The sequence below is a fragment of the Hippopotamus amphibius genome, chromosome 3, assembly GCF_030028045.1.
Source record: "Hippopotamus amphibius kiboko isolate mHipAmp2 chromosome 3, mHipAmp2.hap2, whole genome shotgun sequence".
NCBI classification, from domain to species: domain Eukaryota; kingdom Metazoa; phylum Chordata; class Mammalia; order Artiodactyla; family Hippopotamidae; genus Hippopotamus; species Hippopotamus amphibius.
In genome coordinates this window covers 120,335,906-120,355,659 of record NC_080188.1, presented here as the reverse complement: position 1 = coordinate 120,355,659, position 19,754 = coordinate 120,335,906, and the positions used below count along the sequence as shown (strand labels likewise).

At 43.6% G+C, this 19,754-nt stretch overlaps 1 pseudogene; it reads left to right on the top strand.

Annotated features, from left to right (window-relative positions):
- The first annotated feature begins 754 nt into the window (after positions 1 to 754).
- LOC130849239 (nuclear autoantigenic sperm protein-like) lies at positions 755 to 3,273 on the top strand (annotated as a pseudogene).
- Positions 3,274 to 19,754: the final 16,481 nt, after the last annotated feature.

Below are 19,754 nucleotides of genomic sequence, written 5' to 3'. Positions count from 1 at the left end.
TCTGATGAACAATTTGTTCCAATTGGCTTATTTGGTTTTCAGTAATAGGGATAAGATGGAAAAGGCTGATTGCACCCAGAGAAATATGCAAAAGACCCAAAAGAGGGCAGTGGTTTTGTCCACTCAGAGACCACCAAAGGGGAAGCTCAATTTTCCATGCCAATCTGGCTCAGCAGACCACATGGCCCATTGGTACCCATACAAGGCCAATGTGTTTGGTGTGGAAAAAAGGGGGACTGAGAGAGAATTGTGATCAATGTGCACTTTGCAAACAGCCAAGTCAAAGAGAGAGGGAATGCTCCAGATGCCAGAGAGCAATGGGGGCCCCTAGGCCACTGAAGGTTTTTCAATCAGAAGACCATAGGCCCCAAGGTCAAAAGTGGCTCTGCTTAGAGAAACCATCTACATAACCAATGTGGAGCCGACCTCTAGTGGTCATAGATGTGGTGTGTCACTTGATAGCATTTCTCATAAACACTGGTGCAATCTTCTCAGTCTTAACCCAAAAGATTCAGGTTTTCAGGGAAGAGGCAGGGTCACACTTTCCTGGAACCCCTTTTGTGCAAGATCAATAGCCAGCTGTTTTTACATTCCTTTCAGTTTGTACCTGACTGTCCCATCTCTTTAACGGGAAGAGATTTATTAACTAAGTTAGGGCCCACTCTGCTTCTTGAGAGGCAAGGGAACCATCCTCATCACCAAATCATTCTAACAAAAAGCAAAGAATCTGCCATTTTCTGTCCCTGAATAAGTCTCTGGCGTCCCAGATTCCCTCTGTTTTTCTCCCAGGCTGTATCCCGTCCACTGGTTCACCACCTCAGGGGAACGATGGCCGCAGAGTCCACAGCCGCTGCCGCCATCACCGCGGAGCTGGTTTCCGCTGACAAAATTGAAGAAGATGCCCTTGCTCCTTCTACCTCTACAGATAAAGTGGAGAGTCTGGATGTGAATAGTGAAGCTAAGAAACTATTGGGTTTAGGGCAGAAACATCTGGTGATGGGTGATATTCCAGCAGCTGTCAACGCCTTCCAGGAAGCAGCTAGTCTTTTAGGTAAGAAGTATGGAGAGACAGCTAATGAATGTGGAGAAGCCTTCTTTTTCTATGGGAAATCTCTCCTGGAGCTGGCAAGAATGGAGAATGGTGTGTTGGGAAATGCCTTGGAAGGTGTGCATGTGGAAGAGGAGGAAGGAGAAAAAGCACAAGAAACTCTGGTAGAAAATAATGATAACATAGATGAGGAAGCAAGGGAAGAGTTGAGAGAACAGGTTTATGACGCCATGGGAGAAAAAGAATCCAAAAAAACAGAAGACCAGTCTTTGGTAAAGCCTGAAACTGATAAAGAACAGGAAACTGAAATGGAGAAGAGTGGAAGAGAAGATATGGATATAAGTGATCCTGCAGAGGAACTACAGGAAAAAGTTGAATCAACTCCAGATCAGTTAACTGAAACCACTGAAGAGGGAAAAGGAACAGCAGCACCAGAAGGACTGAATGAAACTGAAGTGATTTCTAAGAAGCCAGAACAGGAAATACCAGATGCTGAGGAAGGAAAATCAGTTTCTGGATCTGACATCCAAGAAGAGTGCAGAGAAAAAGGGGATCAGGGAGAAGTAACTGTGAACACAGAAGAGAAACCAAAAGAAGCTTCAGAAGAGCAGCTTGTTGTAATTCTAGAAAAGCAGGGCACTGCAGTGGAGATAGAAGCAGCCAAGCCAGTGGATGTGGGTGGGGGTGAGCCAAAGGAGCAGGTAGCTGCCTCTGCAAGTGAGTCAGGAAAGGCTGTTCTTGAGCAGTTGGTAGGGCAAGAATTACCTCCTGCCGAAGAGTCACCAGAGGTGACAACACACTCTGCAGAGGCCTCAGCTGCAGAAGCTGGATCAGAAGTCTATGAGAAGCCTGGGCAGGAGGACCCAGTTCTCCCTAAGGATGGTGCAGTCAATGGACTGTCAGCTGCAGGGGATCACACTCCCAGTGAACCGAAGACTAATGCAGAAGGACTGACAGACACAAAAGATGGCTCAGGACTAGAGAAGAAGGTCAGGGCGGAGTTGGTTCCTAGCCAGGAGGAGACTAAGCTGTCTATAGAAGAGCCTGAGGCAGCTGGAGATGGGGTTGAGACTGAGGTAGCCCAGGGGGCTACTGAGAAATCCCCTGAAGACAAAGTTAAGATAGCTGCTAATGAAGAGACACAAGACAAAGAAGAACAGATGAAAGAGGGTGAAGAAACCGAGGGCTCAGAAGAGGAGGATAAATAAAATGACAAGGCTGAAGAAACACCAAATGATTCAATTCTTGAAAACAAGTCTCTTCAAGAAAATGAAGAGGAGGAGATTAGGAACCTAGAGCTTGCCTGGGATATGCTGGATTTAGCAAAGATCATTTTTAAAAGGCAAGACACAAAAGAAGCTCAGCTTTATGCTGCACAGGCACATCTTAAACTTGGAGAAGTTAGTGTTGAATCTGAGAATTACATCCAAGCTGTGGAGGAGTTCCAGGCTTGCCTAAATCTGCAGGAGCAGTACCTGGAAGCCCATGATCGGCTCCTTGCAGAGACCCACTACCAGCTGGGCTTGGCCTATGGGTACAACTCTCAGTATGATGAAGCAGTGGCACAGTTCAGCAAATCTGTTGAAGTCATTGAGAAGAGAATGGCTGTACTAAATGAGCAGATGAAGGAGGCTGAAGGATCACCTATTGAATATGAGAAAGAAATTGAGGAGCTGAAGGAGCTGCTACCTGAAATTAGAGAGAAGATAGAAGATGCAAAGGAGTCCCAGCGTAGTGGGAATGTAGGTGAATTGGCTCTGAAAGCAACTCTGGTGGAGAGCTCTACTTCAGGTTTCAATTCTAGTGGAGGAGGCTCTTCAGTCTCCATGATTGCAAGTAGAAAGCCAACAGATGGTGCTTCCTCATCAAATTGTGTGACTGATATTTCCCACCTTGTCAGAAAGAAGAGGAAACCAGAGGAAGAGAGCCCCCGGAAAGATGATGCAAAGAAAGCCAAGCAAGAGCCGGAGGTGAATGGAGGCAGTGGGGATGCTGTCTGCAGTGGAACTGAAGTTTCAGAAAACATGGAGGAGGAGGCTGAGAATCGGGCTGAAAGTCGGGCAGCAGTGGAGGGGACAGTGGAAGCCAGAGCTACAGTTGAAAGCACTGCATGTTAAGAGGGAGCAGAGCCTTCCTCCCAATGGAAAGTGTTTTTTGTATATAATGTATTTTTTCACTTTTGGGGGGTTCTTTTTGTATAACTTCAATAAAGATTGTAAGCAAAGGTTAAGGCTTTGATGATTTTTTTTTTTTCTTAAGCATTGGCTAAATCTGTGCCTTGGAGCACTCCAGGTTTTATATAGCAGCCAAAGGTTTTTTGTGTGTTGTTTTTGGTTTGTTGTTTTTTTTTTTTTCTTCCTCCTCCTCTGTCCTGATCTCTGTGTTGAAAGTTCTAATCCAAATTCCTGTCTGTCTAATGTGGAGGTGATGAAATCAAGTGTGGCTGTAGGCCCTTGTCTTCCAATGGTGCTATATTTTTTCCAGTGTACTCTGAACCCAGCTGTCTTGCAAACTTTTGAGTGGTGCTCTCCCTGGACAGGGGCTACAAAAAACAAGGCTTGGTGGAGATCTTGCTCTTTGGTGCTGATACTGTTTGATGGACTTTGACTGTGAGCTGATAACAGCTTCTAAGCCAGGCCTTGGGTGGCACCTGTCTTATCCACCTGGTCTCCAACTGGGGCCATAATCCTGTCCTCAAAAAGAACTGAAGAAAACTTGGGACGGGGATCAGGGAGTGATCCTTGAGGAGAACTGGTGTGCTAATTGTGGAAAATTGAGCTTTCTGGTTTGAAGGTGACTAAAGGACTGACTGATGGACACTTTGGATGTGGTTGGAAGAAAATCTGGGGGGAGAACTGGCTGGTTGAGTTATATTTGTTATATTTCAACCTTTCTGTACAGAAAATATCAACAGTTGGAATTGTTACTTGTCCACAGATTTGACTTCTTAAATAAAGATGCTAAAAAGCTAAAAAAAAAAAGCAAAAAGTATTGGAGGAATCGGTAGAGATAGGCAGGACACCAAGGCTTGTAATGCAGGAAGCAACATTTATTGTACCGGTACAGGCCCGGTGGATTCACATCCAAAGACTGAGCCCTGAACTAAAGGAGAGCTTCTCCTTTTATAGACTATTTCCTGTGCTTTTGGGAGCCTATAGCTATGCTTATCTATGCAGAAGCAAGGTACAGAAGCCAGAGTGCATACATTAGTTGTTTTCTTATTTCATTGACCCAGATGTTTGTGCTGTTCTTGGTAGGGTCTTGTGAAAGAGGCCATACATTATTTATTCCCTGGGGCTTGTATATTCCTATGTTTGCTTTGTCCTTCCCTGTTTTTGTCATTAACCTGCCTCATTCCCCTCTTTGATGCTTGGATCTGATTTAAGGTCCAATAGCATCATTTTCATTTTGACTTACTGGTTGATATTTCCATAGCATCATTGCATGGGTGGCCTTTTTTCTCTCGACTAAATTTTCACTGAAGTTTGAAATTATCCATATAATTAAGGGGACAAAAGAGGGAAGTAATAGGAGAATTCCCAGCATTGTGAGCACACTTATTATTAAAGCCTTATAACCACCTAAAGTTGAGAACCATTCTTCAAGCCAACCAGTAATAGGGTTTTTAATTCCTGAATTTCTAGTCAGTTCTTTTGCCAATGATGATAATCCCTTGAAGGCCTTAGTTATGGTGCCATCCGGGGTGGTGTTATTGGGGATAAAATACAGCAGTTCCCTCCCAGCATGACACATCCTCCCCCTTTGTCTGCTAACAGCATATCTAAGGCAATTCTCTTTTCCCAGGTCATGCGGCTAGTGGCGTCTAACCAGCTAGCCACTCCTTCTAGGGCCTCTCTAGTGTAATTAATAAGTCTTTGCTGGTTTTAGTAAATATAGTTTACCCAATCTACATTTTTGTCAATTGTTATCCACCAGAAAAGGAACAACTCAGATTCTGCTGCTATCTGATCTCTGCCCTTGAACTCATTGGGGACTCCCCTGGGCACTCCTATTGAGTCTAGATATACATCTGGGTCAAAATATCCTGCTATGGATCTTTTGGCCCTTGTAGGGGGATGGAATGCTAGGATGAATGGTATAGCCAATTGAACCAAGGCACATGTTCCCGTCCTTCCAGTGGGCAATCTGTCCAAGAGAGTTTGGTTTCCGCAGTACCACCAGACATAGGCTTGAGGAATATTTAAGTTAGAGCAATTGGCTCCCAGTTCATGCGACACGTCTCTTGGCTTTACACAGTCTGACAGGTCTCCCACAGGAACAGTGAACTTTTCTCCCCATCTAGAGAGACATAAAGAGTAGTTCACCTTTCCCATCGAGAAGGAGGGCATTACCCTTGGGTCTGACTCATGGATCGCCGGGTGGAGCGCGGCCAATCTCCTACATGTCTCATTTCCCCAGGCCTTTTTGTCTTGATAAAGTGCCATCATGTTACCAAATCTGGAAGGATCATTCTCCTATCCAAGAGGGAACGGGACTGCCTGTGCTTGTGGTCACCCTGTAGCACATGTGTAACAGTCACATTTGTTCAGGGCCAACACTGAGAATTTTACACTTTCTATCCAGGCATTTGGCCCCCCATATCCTGTTTCAGTTTCTAGGGTCTGTCTCAGATCCTTTACTTCAATCACCTTTACTTGTTTTGGATTATTTACAGGCTGGTGTTTTGATGTCTCTCTCTTTTTTTTTTTTTTTTTTTTGGGGGGGGGGTTGGTGGTTAGGCGCTATGGTAGTAGATTTAACTACTGGACCATTGACTAAAGCTATTTTGAATTTTCCCCAGGGGTCCCTTCAAGACACATCAGCTCCCAGTCCATAAGTCTGAGGGAAGATGTTTATTTCAGCACGGTTATTAATAGAAAGGATTATTGGATTACATTGTATCGGCTGGCAGTTAGGGGGTGTAGTTCCTTTGTAAATATGTAATTTTGGCTTCAGGCAGTCCCATCCCTGACTAAGTTGCCACATGAGTGGATTTGTGCTGGTTGTCCACCCTTGATACTGAGTGGTCCACCATATGTCATTCCAAGTCAGACAGGGTGGCCCCATGTTATTATCTGTCTCAGGACAGAGGTATTTATCCACCAGGGAAAGTTGTTTTTGTGCATTTAGATCTCCACAGGGTATAACTTGGCAAGCATCAACCTTTATAGAAAAGAGAGTAGCTGATCTAGTCACATTAACGATCAGCTTGATAGGGAAATAGGGGCTTTGGGAACTTCCTATCTCAACAGTTATCCCAAGCATCTAATAGCAAGCAAGCAACTTATAAGCACGAGGGAAAACAGTGTGAGTAAAGTCCTTTCCCCCCATGTCCAATCTTCAGGAGCAGTAGATGCTAATCCCATAGCTAGATTTAGTGCTAAAAGTGCAGCTAGAATCCAGAAAAAAGGAGTTACAGTCCATGCGGAGGTAATAATAGTCTTATCTGTCCTTTTGCTGTGGTGTCCTTTCTCAGGCTTCTGCCGTGTGTAGATCAGTCAGCCTCTGGAGTGACTGAGGCAGGGCTGTTGTCTTCCAGGGTTCTAAACTCCGCAACTCGTTTCTTTCAGTCAGTTTACACGGGGCCATTGAATCAGGGATGCACTCCTAGTCTGGAGAGGCCAGCTTCACTCTGCTGTGGTGAATCCAAGGTGTCACCTCAGCCACGTTTATTGCATTAGGATTGGATAGAATAACAGTGAATGGTCCCCTCCAGAGGGGCTTCAAAGGCTGGACATTCCATTCCTTCACCTATACAATATATCTGGGTTTGAAGGAATGGACGTCAGTAGTTATACTTACAGGCAGTCATCCCCCAACCCAGTGCTGTATATTTGTTAGGGTCAAGCCAAGACCCTGCGTTTGTTGCCTTAAAGTGATATTTTCCTATTTCTTTTAAATCTCCCCTTATGCTTTTAACTATAGGGGGTGGTCGCCCATAAAGAATTTCAAATGGAGAAAACCCAGTCTGTTTTGTGGGCGTTGTCCTAATTCTCAACAGGGCAATAGGTAGCAGTTGATCCCAATGTAAATGAGTCTCCTGACATAATTTGCTTAGCTGTAGCTTTAAAGTTCTATTCATTCACTCTACTTGTCCTGAACTTTGTGGGGGATAGGCCGTATGTAATTTCCAAGTAATTTTTAATCCTTTGACAACTAACCATACTATTTCTGCCACAAATGCAGGCCCATTTTCTCATGACCCTATGGTAATTGGAATTCCAAACCAGGAAATAATCTCCCTTAGAAGGAGCCGGGCTACTTCTTGCACCTTGTCCCTACAGGTGGGAAAGGCCTCTACCCACCCTGAGAATGTGCACACAAATGCCAACAGGTACTTATAGCTCCAGACGTGGGGAAGTTCAGTGAAATCTACCACAGTATTCTCAAATGGAGTCCCTCCAACACTCTGTGACCTGGGAGCCATTACTGGCCCCTGGAGTGTGTTGTTTTTGGCACACAGTTCACATTGTTTGCTTATTGCTGGAGCGATGCTAGAGAGCTGAGAAACATAGAAGTGTCAGCTCAGGGTAATCTCTGAGGCTGTCCGACCCCTATGTGTTCCTTGATGATATGATTTGACAAAGACTGGCTCAAGGGCTTCTGGGATGGCTGTGTGGCCATCCTGAAACTGCCACCATCCACTTGGGAGATATTTTCCCTTATCAGTTTGAAGCCAAGTTTCCTCATTTTTAGAGTACCGAGGGTTCCATTCTGTTAGAGGATAGGGGAGTAAAGCAGTGGTTAAGGCTGCAGTTGCCTGAAGCTCTCTAGAGGCTGCTAGTCTTGCCTCTCGATTGGCTTGCCAATTTCCCCTAGTGGTTATTATGTTTTCCTTCTGATGTCCCCAACAATGCATAACTGCCACTTTCTTGGGGGCCCATACTGCATCTAGAAGTTCAAGAATTTCTCTTCCATATTTTAAAGCTTTTCCTCCTGAATTAATTATCCCCTTTTCTTTGTATAGGTCTCCGTGCACATGGAAAGTAGTGAAGGCATATTTAGAGTCAGCATAGATGTTTATTTGTACACCTGCTGCCAAGTGAAGAGCCCTGATCAATGCGATCAATGCTGCCTTTTGGGCAGAAGTTCCCTTTGGCAAGGGCCCAGCTTCTATGGTGGAATTTAATGTCACTACCACGTATCCGGCCAACCACTCTCCCTCCTTCACAAAGCTGCTACCATGAGTAAAATATTCTACATCAGGGTCTTTGAGGGGCTGATCTGTTAAATCTGGTCTGCTAGAGAATACTTCATCCATGACTTCAATGCAGTCGTAGTCTGGCGGACCTGGTCCCATCGGCAACAGCATAGCTGGATTGAGAGTTTTTACCACTTCTAGGTGGACATGGGGGTTTTTATATAACATTCCCTGATATCTAACCATCCGAGCATTGGTGAGCCAACATTGTCCCTTATAGTCCATCAGAGTTAGCACCACATGTGGCACCCAAACAGTCAATTCTTGTCCCATAGTGAGCTTGTCAGCCTCACTAACCAGCAGTAGCTGCCAATGCTCATAAACAAGGGGGCCATCCTCTAGCATCTGCATCCTATTGTTTGGACAAGTATGCTATGGGACCGTGCCAGGAGCCCAGAATTTGAGTTAACATTCCTACCACGATCCCAGTATGTTCATGTACACACAGAAAGAAAGGTTTTGAGACATCCAGGAGCCCTAAACTGGGCACGTTAATGAGGGCTCTTTTGGTTTTTTTGAATGCCTCCTGTTGTGCCTGTTCCCATATTAATGGTTCCCTTCCCCCCCTTTTGTTGCTTCATTTAGGGGTTTTGCCATTATAGAGAGGTTGGGTATCCAAATTCTACAAAAGCCTGCCACCCCGAGGAATTCTCGGACCTGGCGTGAGGTTGTAGGGACCAGGATTGAGCAAATGGTTTGTTTTCTTTCTGGGCCTAGCCATAATTGTCCCTGTGGAAGGTGGAACCTGAGGTATTTTGTGCTTTCCTGGTAGATCTGGGATTTTCTTTTAGATACTTTATAGCCTGCTTCCCATAGGAGGGTAAGGAGGCACCAGGTTCCCTCCATACATCCTTCTTTGGTTTTTCCAGCTAATAAAAGGTCATCCACATATTAGAGCAAGGTACAGTCCAGCTGGTCAGCCAGGGAAGCCCTTAAATCAGTTGGTAGGACTGTCCCAAAGATAGTCGGGGAGTTTTTAAAACCCTGTGGCAACCTAGTCCAAGTCAGTTGGCCCTTATCTCCATTTACAGGGTTTTCCCATTGGAATGCAAAAATGTCCTGACATGGTGGAGCTAGACAGATGCAAAAGAATGCATCCTTTAGGTCTAGACAAGTAAAGTATGTTGCTTCACCAGGAATAAGTCCTAATAGCATGTAGGGTTTTGGAGTAACTGGGTTCAGGGTGACAGTAGCCTGGTTTACGGCTTGGAGATCTTGAACTGGCCTATATTCCTCCATGCCTGGTTTCTGTACAGGCAGGACAGGCGTGTTCCATGCTGACTGACAAAGCCATAGAATCCCATACTTTTTTTTTTTTTTTTTTCCCATTGGTTATTTTTTTATTTATTTATTTATTTTTTTGGGGGGTACACCAGGTTCAATCATCCGTTTTTATACACATATCCCCATCTTCCCTCCCTTCCTTGACGCCCCCCCCAAGCCCCCCCACCCTCCCTGCCCCAGTCCTCTAAGGCATCTTCCATCCTCGAGTTGGACTCCCTTTGTTATACAACAACTTCCCACTGACTATTTTACAGTTGGTAGTATATATATGTCTGTGTTACCCTCTCGCTTCGTCTCAGTTTCCCCTTCACCCCCCGCCCCCTCCCATACCTCGAGTTCTCCAGTCCATTCTCTGTATCTGCATCCTTGTTCTGGTCACTGAGTCCAACAGTACCATTTTTAGATTCCGTATATGTGAGTTAGCATACAATATTTGTCCTTCTCTTTCTGACTTACTTCACTCTGTATGACAGACTGTAGTTCTATCCACCTCATTACATATAGCTCCATCTCATCCCTTTTTATAGCTGAGTAATATTCCATTGTATATATATGCCACATCTTCTGTATCCATTCATTTGTTGATGGGCATTTAGGTTGCTTCCATGTCCTGGCTATTGTAAATAGTGCTGCAATAAACATTATGGTACAAGTTTCTTTTGGGATTATGGTTTTCTTTGGGTATATGCCCAGTAGTGGGATTACTGGATCATATGGTAGTTCTATTTGTAGTTTTTTAAGGAACCTCCAAATTGTTTTCCATAGTGGCTGTACCAACTTACAGTCCCACCAACAGTGCAGGAGAGTTCCTTTTTCTCCACACCCTCTCCAACATTTGTTGTTTCCAGACTTTGTGATGATGGCCATTCTGACTGGTGTGAGGAGATACCTCATTGTGGCTTTGACTTGCATTTCTCTGATGATTAATGATGTGGAGCATCTTTTCATGTGTTTGTCGGCCATCTGTATGTCTTCTTTGGAGAAATGTCTATTTAGGTCTTCTGCCCATTTGTGGATTGGGTTATTTGCTTTTTTGGTATGAAGCTTCATGAGCTGCTTGTATATTTTGGAGGTTAATCCTTTGTCCGTTGTTTCATAGGCAATTATTTTTTCCCACTCTGAGGGTTGCCTTTCAGTCTTGTTTATGGTTTCTTTTGCTGTGCAAAAGCTTTTAAGTTTCATGAGGTCCCATTCATTTATTCTTGATTTTATTTCCATGATTCTAGGAGGTGGGTCAAAAAGGATGGCGCTTTGATGGATGTCATATAGTGTTCTGCCTATGTTTTCCTCTAGGAGTTTGATAGTGTCTGGCCTTACATGTAGGTCTTTAATCCATTTGGAGTTTATTTTTGTGTATGGTGTTAGGAAGTGTTCTAATTTCATTCTTTTGCATGTTGCTGCCCAGTTCTCCCAGCACCACTTATGGAAGAGGCTGTCTTTTTTCCATTGTATATTCTTGCCTCCTTTGTCAAAGATAAGGTGCCCATATGTGTTTGGGCTTACTTCTGAGTTCTCTATTCTATTCCATTGATCTTCCTTTCTATTTTTGTGCCAGTACCATACTGTCTTGATCACTATGGCCTTGTAGTCTAGTTTGAAGTCAGGAAGCCTGATTCCACCAACTCCATTTTTCCTTCTCAAGATTGCTTTGGCTATTCGGGGTCTTTTGCGTTTCCATACAAATCGTAAGATTTCTTGCTCTAGTTCTGTGAAAAATGCCATTGGTAATTTGATTGGGATTGCATTGAATCTGTAAATTGCTTTGGGTAGTACAGACATTTTCACGATGTTGATTCTTCCAATCCAGGAACATGGTATGTCCCTCCATCTGTTTGTGTCGTCTTTGATTTCTTTCATCAATGTCTTAAAGTTTTCTGCATACAGATCTTTTGCCTCCTTAGGCAGGTTTATTCCTAGGGATTTTATTCTTTTGGTTGCAGTGGTGAATGGGAGAGTTTCCTTAATTTCTCTTTCTGCTCTTCCGTTGTTAGTGTATAGGAATGCAAGAGATTTCTGTGCATTAATTTTGTATCCTGCTACTTTACTAAACTCATCAATGAGTGCTAGCAGTTTTCTGGTAGAGTCTTTAGGGTTTTCTATATATAATATCATGTCATCTGCAAAGAGTGACAAGTTTATTCTTCTTTTCCAATTTGGATTCCTTTAATTTCTTTTTCTTCTCTGATTGCTGTGGCTAAAACTTCCAAAACTATGTTGAATAATAGTGGTGAGAGTGGACACCCTTGTCTTGTTCCTGTTTTTAGGGGGAATTCTTCCAGTTTTTCTCCATTGAGAACAATGTTGGCTTTTGGTTTTTCATATATGGCTTTTATTATGTTGAGGTAATTTCCTTCTATGCCCATTTTCTAGAGAGCTTTTATCATAAATGGATGTTGAACTTTGTCAAAAGATTTTTCTGCATCTATTGAAATGATCATATGGTTTTTATCCTTCAATTTGTTGATATGATGTATCACATTGATTGATTTGTGTATATTGAAGAATCCATGCATCCCAGGGATAAACCCCACTTGATCATGGTGTATGATTTTTTTAATGCGCTGTTGCAGTCTGTTAGCTAGTATTTTGTTGAGGATTTTTGCATCTATATTCATCAGTGATATTGGTCTATAGTTTTCTTTTTTTGTGACATCTTTTCCTGGTTTTGGTATCAGGGTGATGGTAGCCTCGTAGAATGAGTTTGGGAGTGCTCCGCCTTCTGCAATATTTTGGAAGAGTTTGAGAAGGATAGGTGTTAACTCTTCTCGAAATGTTTGATAGAATTTGCCTGTGAACCCATCTGGTCCTGGGCTTTTGTGTGTTGGGAGATTTTTAATCACTGCCTCAATTTCTGTACTTGTGATTGGTCTGTTCATGGTTTCTATTTCTTCCTGGTTCAGTCTTGGAAGATTGTATTTTTCTAAGAATGCATCCATTTCTTCCAGGTTATCCAATTGATTGGCATATAGTTGCTTGTAGTAGTCTCTCATGATCTTTTGTATTTCTGAGGTGTCTGTTGTTACTTCTCCTTTTTCATTTCTAATTCTGTTGATTTGCATCTTCTCCCTTTTTTTCTTGATGAGTCTGGCTAATGGTTTATCCATTTTGTTGATCTTCTCAAAGAACCAGCTTTTAGTTTTATTTATTTTTCTTATGGTTTCCTTCCTTTCTTTTTCATTTATTTCTGCTCTGATCTTTATGATTTCTTTCCTTCTGCTCACTTTGGGGTTTCTTTGTTCTTCTTTCTCTAGTTGTTTGAGGTGTAAGGTTAGGTTGTTTATTCGATCATTTTCTTGTTTCTTAAGGTAGGACTGTATTGCTATAAACTTCCCCCTTAGAACTGCTTTTGCTGCATCCCATAGGTTTTGGGTTGTTGTGTTTTCGTTGTCATTTGTTTCTAGATATTTTTTGATTTCCTCTTTGATTTCTTTAGTGATTCCTTGGTTGTTTAAGAGTGAATTGTTTAGCCTCCATGTGTTTGTCTTTTTTGCAGTTTTTTTCCTATAATTGATATCGAGTCTCATGGCGTTGTGGTCTGAGAAGATGCTTGATATGATTTCAATTTTCTTGAATTTGCTGAGGTTTGATTTGTGACCCAAGATGTGATCTATCCTGGAAAATGTTCCGTGTGCACTTGAGAAGAAAGTGTAGTCTGTCGTTTTTGGATGGAATGTCCTATAAATATCAATTAAGTCGAGATGGTCTAATGTGTCATTTAAAGCTTGTGTGTCTTTATTTATTTTCTGTTTGGATGATCTGTCCATTGATGTAAGTGGGGTGTTCAAGTCTCCCACTATTATTGTGTTCCTGTCGATGTCCCCTTTTATAGCTGTTAGCATTTGCCTTATGTATTGAGGTGCTCATATATTGGGGGCATAGATATTTACCATTGTGATATGTTCTTCTTGGATGGATCCCTTGATCATTATGTAGTGCCCTTCCTTGTCTCTTTTAATAGTCTTTACTTTCAAGTCTAATTTGTCTGATATGAGTATTGCTACTCCAGCTTTCTTTTGACTTCCATTTGCATGGAATATCTTTTTCCATCCCTTTCCTTTCAGTCTATATGTATCCCTTGGTCTGAAGTGGGTTTCTTGTAGGCAGCATATAGAAGGGTCTTGTTTTTGGATCCATTCAGCCAGTCTGTGTCTTTTGGTTGGAGCATTTAATCCATTTACATTTCAAGTGATTATTGACATGTGTGTTCCAATGACCATTTTCTTAATTGTTTTGGGTTTGTATTTGTAGGTGTTTTCCTTTTCTTGTGTTTCCTACTTAGAGAAGTTCCTTTAGCACTTGTTGTAAGGCTGGTTTGGTGGTGCTGAATTCTCTTAACTTTTGCTTGTCTGGAAAGCTTTTGATTTCTCCCTCAAATCTGAATGAGATTCTTGCTGGGTAGAGTATTCTTGGCTGTAGGTTTCTCTCTTTTAGTACTTTCATGATATCCTGCCATTCCCTTCTGGCCTGCAGAGTTTCTGTGGAAAGGTCAGCTGTTATCCTGATGGATTTTCCCTTATATGTTGTTTGTTGCTTTTCTCTTGCTGCTTTTAATATTTTTTCTTTGTGTTTAGTTGTCATTAGTTTGATTAATATGTGTCTTGGTGTATTTCTCCTTGGGTTTATTCTGTATGGGACTCTCTGTGCTTCTTGGACTTGGTTCATTATTTCCTTTCCCATGTTGGGGAAGTTTTCCACTATAACCTCTTCAAATATTTTCTCAGACCCTTTCTTGTTTTCTTCTTCTTCTGGGATGCCTATAATTCAAATGTTGGTACGCTTAATGTTATCACTGAGGTCTCTGAGACTGTCTTCTAATCTTTTTATTCTTTTTTCTTTTTCCTGCTCTGTGGCAGTTATTTCCCCCATTCTATCTTCCAACTCACTTATTCGTTCTTCTGCCTCAGTCATTCTGCTGGTTATAGCATCTAGAGTATTTTTAATTTCAGTTATTTTGTTATCCATTGCTGTTTGTTTTTCTGAGTTCTTATGAACTGTTTCTTGTACTTTCTCTATTTTGTTATCGAGATTTTGTATCATTTTTACTATCATTACTCTAAATTCCATTTCAGGCATTTTTCCTATTTCCTCCTCATTTATTTGGTGTTGTGGGTTTTTTTCCTGCTCCTTTGCCTGCATGGTGTTTCTTTGTTTCCTCATGGTTGTCCAAGCTTTTGGGGTTGCTTGTCCTTGGGTTTTTTTGCGTCATTCTGTGACCAGCAGAGGTTCCTTTATTGTTCATCTGTAAGCGTAGGTGTGTGGGGAGGGAGAGGGTACAACAGTGGCTCCTTCTCCTGGGAGGGAGTGAGCAGTGGCGCACTGATGTCTCAGTCAGGCTTGGAGGTGCCTGTTGCAGAGGGCGCCGGTGGCTCAGGCGTAAACAGAAAGTCTTAGAGTTGGGCCTCTCTCGGGGGTTTTTTTCTTTTCTTTTTTTTTTTTTTTTTTCTCTCTCGGCAGCCTCCCTGCTGCTGGCGTTGCAAGGGGTTTTAATCTAGCCCCACCCGAGTGCCTGAGGGTACTTGTTATCCCTGAGCGCCTTAGGTGGCCTGCAGGGCGTCTCTCCACTGCCTGTTGCAGAGGCGCAGAAAGAGAGAGAGAGGCTATGTGCGTGGCTCCTCCCAGCCGCCAGTGAGCCTGCAGCCTCCAGCCGCCATCATGGCCGGGCAGCTCTCAGGAACTGGCACTCCTCTCCGCGGGCCTCCTCCCTCCTGTCCTCTCGGTCCGTCACACTACCAGCAACAATGTTTCCCACACTGAACCAGCTCTCCTGCTCCCACACTCCCGCTCCTGGACCCTCCGTTCAGCCACGGATCAATGTCTTGGTCCGGGAACGCTGAGCTGCGCTGCGGACCCTCCGAATGTTTCTCACTCCCTCCCATCTGCCACAGCTCCGCCGCTTCACCCTCTTTGAGCCCTCGTAGATGCCTCCCTACCAGCTATGTCGGGCTCCCCGCAGTCCCATCCGGTGTCCGAGGCCGTCTGCTGGTGTTCAGCTGGTTCTCTGTGAGAATTCTAGAATCCCGTACTTTAAGAGCCTCTCCAAATATACTTGGATCCCAACCTGAGCCTTGAGGGGAATGAAATACTGTTTTTGGTGGATTGGCCTGGCCCCGGGTTTTAGTTCTATCATCACCAGGGGAATGTTTCTAGACAGTCCAGAGGGGTTATCCTCAGCCCATAGCCCAGGTATTCGGAAAGGGAGCTGGGGTCTTTCTTGTGGGTCCTTCATGGGACTATAGAGGTGCCATTCCTCTTCTTGGGGGAAAATAAGAGCCAAAATCCTAGCCTTGGGCTTTCCCGAAGTCAAAGCCACTCATCCTTGTGAGTTAAAGGTTATCTGGACTTGTAATTTTCCTAACAAGTCATGCCCCATTAGAGCTATGGGACAATCAGGAAGATATAGGAACTCATGAATCACCTCATGGCCTCCTAGCCTGCATCGCCTAGGTAACAAAAAGGGAGGGCGTGCTCTACCACCTGTGGCCCCCACAATGGTAGTTTGTTTTTTTCAAAATAGGTCCCACCAATTGTGTTACTACAGAGTGTTCTGCCCACATGTTTACAATAAAGTCCATGGGTTGGCTCCCTACAGTCATTTGGACCATGGGCTCCTGGGGGCCTAGTAAAATGGAGCCCAGTCTAACCTAGTTTTCTTTGTATCCTTCCATGATGGCCAAACCCACAAAGTCATCGGAGGTGGTCTCATGTCTCTGTTGCCCAGGCTGATATAGTCCCTGGATTACTCACCCCTTTTTCTCTCTTTATGGCCTGAATGACGTTCCTCTGATCATTGAGATCATTCATTTTTCCAGTGTCCTTTCCTACAGCAATGGGCACATTGGTTTGGTCCAGCCTGAATCTTGGATAGGTTGGTTTCCCCTCTAGACTCACGTCCAGGTCCCTGCCATGGCCTCGACCTCGACCTCATATGTCCCTTCCTCTGGGGCACCCTCTCCTTTCTGTAAGAGAGGCCACAAGTAAATCTGCCTTTCTCTTTAAATTTTTTTCAGCCTCCTGCTTAGCTTCTTGGTCTTGGTTAATATAGATTTTGGTGGCTACCTCCAGCAACTGACTGATATGCATCCCAGCAAAACCCTCAAGCTTCTTGCAGTTTTTGTCAGATAACTACTTGGGCCTGACTCACAAAGGCTACATTAAGCACCCTCCAGTTCTCTGCAGTTTCAGGGTTAAATGGGGTGTTAAGGCAGAACGCCTCACCCAGTCTCTCATAGTATTGTTACAGAAATCGAATCGGTCTGTCTAGAAACCAAGCACCACACTCGGAGAGTTGGAGAACTCAGGTTTATTAAGCCAGTGCTCCCAGATGAGCTAACGCTCTAAAGTTCTGGGGCCCCAAGCTCAGGGTGAGCTTTACTTTTATAAGGGTCAGTGCACATGGTTACAGTTAGCATTGGTTGATTGGTTACTTGGTTACTATAGGTTATGTACAGTTACAGAGCATGGGATTTGCTATGGGTTATGTGCAGGGGGTTTCCAAACAGAAATTTGCAGGAGCAGGAGCAGAACCTTCCATACTTATCAGAACATCTTAAGTTTGCAGTTGATTGCTAGGTCATCTTGTTCTTATCTCAGCTCAGCAAACAGATTTTACAGAAGCAGAGCAAGCATGAAGTTATTTCTAGTTGAGCACAAACTTCTAATTTTCCTCTTCAGTTTTGGCTCAGGCTTTTCCCAGGCTCCTGGAGTGCCTCAGTGGTCTTACTCAGGTTCATAGCCTTTTTCCCTCCTTCTTTCATCCCACTTATCAGGGCTTCCTGGTATTGTTCTAGCATTCAAATGCCATGAATTTCATTGGGGTCCCACTGAAAGTCTTCCTCAGGAAAATAGCCTTGGGCATATGCCTGTGTGTTAAGAGTGCCTTCCCGTGAATGTTCATCTAGCCACTGCAGGGCAGCTTGTGTGACTCTATGGCACTCTTCAGTGTAAAATAATTTTATTAAAAGCTGATGACAGTCCATGCAAGTGGGCTTATGAGTTTGAATTATGGACTGCATCAAATCAATTATGGCTTAGGGCTTTTCTGTATATGAGGGGGTATATTTTTTTCTAATTTAGGATGTCTGTTGTGCTAAAGGGCTGATACACGAATATACACTTCCCCCCCATTTCTGTCCATTCTGATCATACTAGAGTGGTCCCTGTGTTACCCTCAGTGGCATCTCTAGGGCTGCCCATCAGCTCCGAGTGAGGGGTGGGTTGCCCTCATTTCCCTTCTGTTCTCCAAGGTTCAGGGACTTTCCCCTAGGAGGTGGTTTGGAGTCTGATGTCTGGAGCATAATGGGTGAGGAGGCTTCAGATGAGCTACAGACCTCACTATTCCTTGCTGAGTCAGTAGCAGGTAGGGGAGGGTATAAGTGTACATATGGTGGGGGCACTTAGTCTGACTTTCCTGCTAGGACCGGCTTTTTTGGCTTAGCTTGCACCTAGAGGAGGCTATTGCCTGTGCCATCAGGATCTTATGATTTTCCTCTAGGCATAACTGAAGCCAGAGTGTCTTTATCAGGACTACATCCTACCATGAGTCTATATATGAGAATTGGTCTGGGTATCCTGGGACCCCTGTCACTACTTTACATATCTTATTGATTAGTTCCCTGTCCAAGGAGCCCTCCGAGGGCCATCCTACTCTGAATGATGGCCACTCTATTTCGCACAAGGTAGGGAGTTTTCTAGGGGTCAATTTAACTCCATATCTCCTGAGTATCCCTTTTTAAAGTTCTTAATCATGCATTCTAAAAAGGTGAGTTTATTTGCTTGCCACCCATTTCCTTCCATCCTATCAGATGACACACACACACACACACACGGAGGGTAGGAGTAGGAAAATCAGGTTTTGGAAATGCACTTTGTCTGTCTCCGGCCACTTCCCTTGTGGAAATTTTCAGGCATATCTTAGCATTGGTGGGACGGAATAAACCCCATGTCAGGACTTCTCTGAAGAGAACCACCCTAAGCCATATGAGAATTGCCACGGAACCAGATCAGGACTCAATACTCGCTTCAACCTTAATTGATTGTCTCATTCACTCACATTCACTCAACAAGCTCCAGCCCTCTGCCCAATCCTTTAACCATAGAGTCGTGGTTTTGCCTCTTCCTCTCCCCCTGAGAGGGTCTTGGATGTTACTCAGGTGACTTGGGAAGTGATCAGGCTCCCCTTCCATCACTTAAGGATGGGCTTATTAAACAAGAATGAACCCAGGTTCTGTCTATTGGGCAGTGCTCCCTGCACTGTTTCCTGTGCCTCTTCAGGTTCTTTTGTGCTCTTGGAAGTCTCATCCCGACAAGCTGGGAGTGCTAGTGTCCTATGAATCATTGGTCCTCTGGCATCAGGCAGTGTCACCGCCCCCAGTGTCCCAGGGATCATACCCTAGAGACAAGGGAGGTGAAAGCACCATGTCTGTACACTGTTTCCCAATCCTGGATGAGCCCTCAGAAATGTTGGAGGAATTGGTAGAGGTAGGCAGGACACCAAGGCTTGTAATTCAGGAAGCAATGTTTATTGTACTGGTACAGGCCCAGTGGATTCACATCCAAAGACTGAGTCCTGAACTAAAGGAGAGCATCTCCTTTTATAGACTAGTTCCCACACTTTTGGGAGCCTGTAGCTATGTTGATCTATGCAGAAGCAATGTACAGAAGCCAGAGTGCATATGTTAGTTTTTTTCTTACCTTGTTGACCCAGATGTTTGTGCTACCCTTGGTAGGGTCTTGTGAAAGAGGCCATAAGTTATTTATTCCCTGCGGCTTGTATTTTCCTATTTTTGCTTTGTCTTTCCCTGTTTTGTTATTAACTTGCCTCAAAAGGAACAGAGAAAATCTGAAGCTTAAATAGAAGCATTATTAAATACCCTTCAATGTGTAATATCAAAGTTCTGGGCTTGGTCAAAGATATCCAGCCAGCAATTATTAAGTAAAAAGTGTTATTTAGGGTCTAAATATAAGGTTCAGCTTTGTTAAACCTAGGGAAGATCCTCAATAATGTTTGTAAACAGATTACTAATATAAGAGGGAACTCATATGACTAAACTGACGATAGCTGATATTCAGGGCCTGGTAGGAATTTTGGAAGACGTCTTCTCCCCTAAGCTAAATGAGGAAAAGTAAAACATTCCAACATAGGTGAATGGGTATGTGAGGCTTTCAACATCATTGAGGTAACCACCCAATACTTTGAAAAAGAAAAGAAAACTGTCCTTGGTT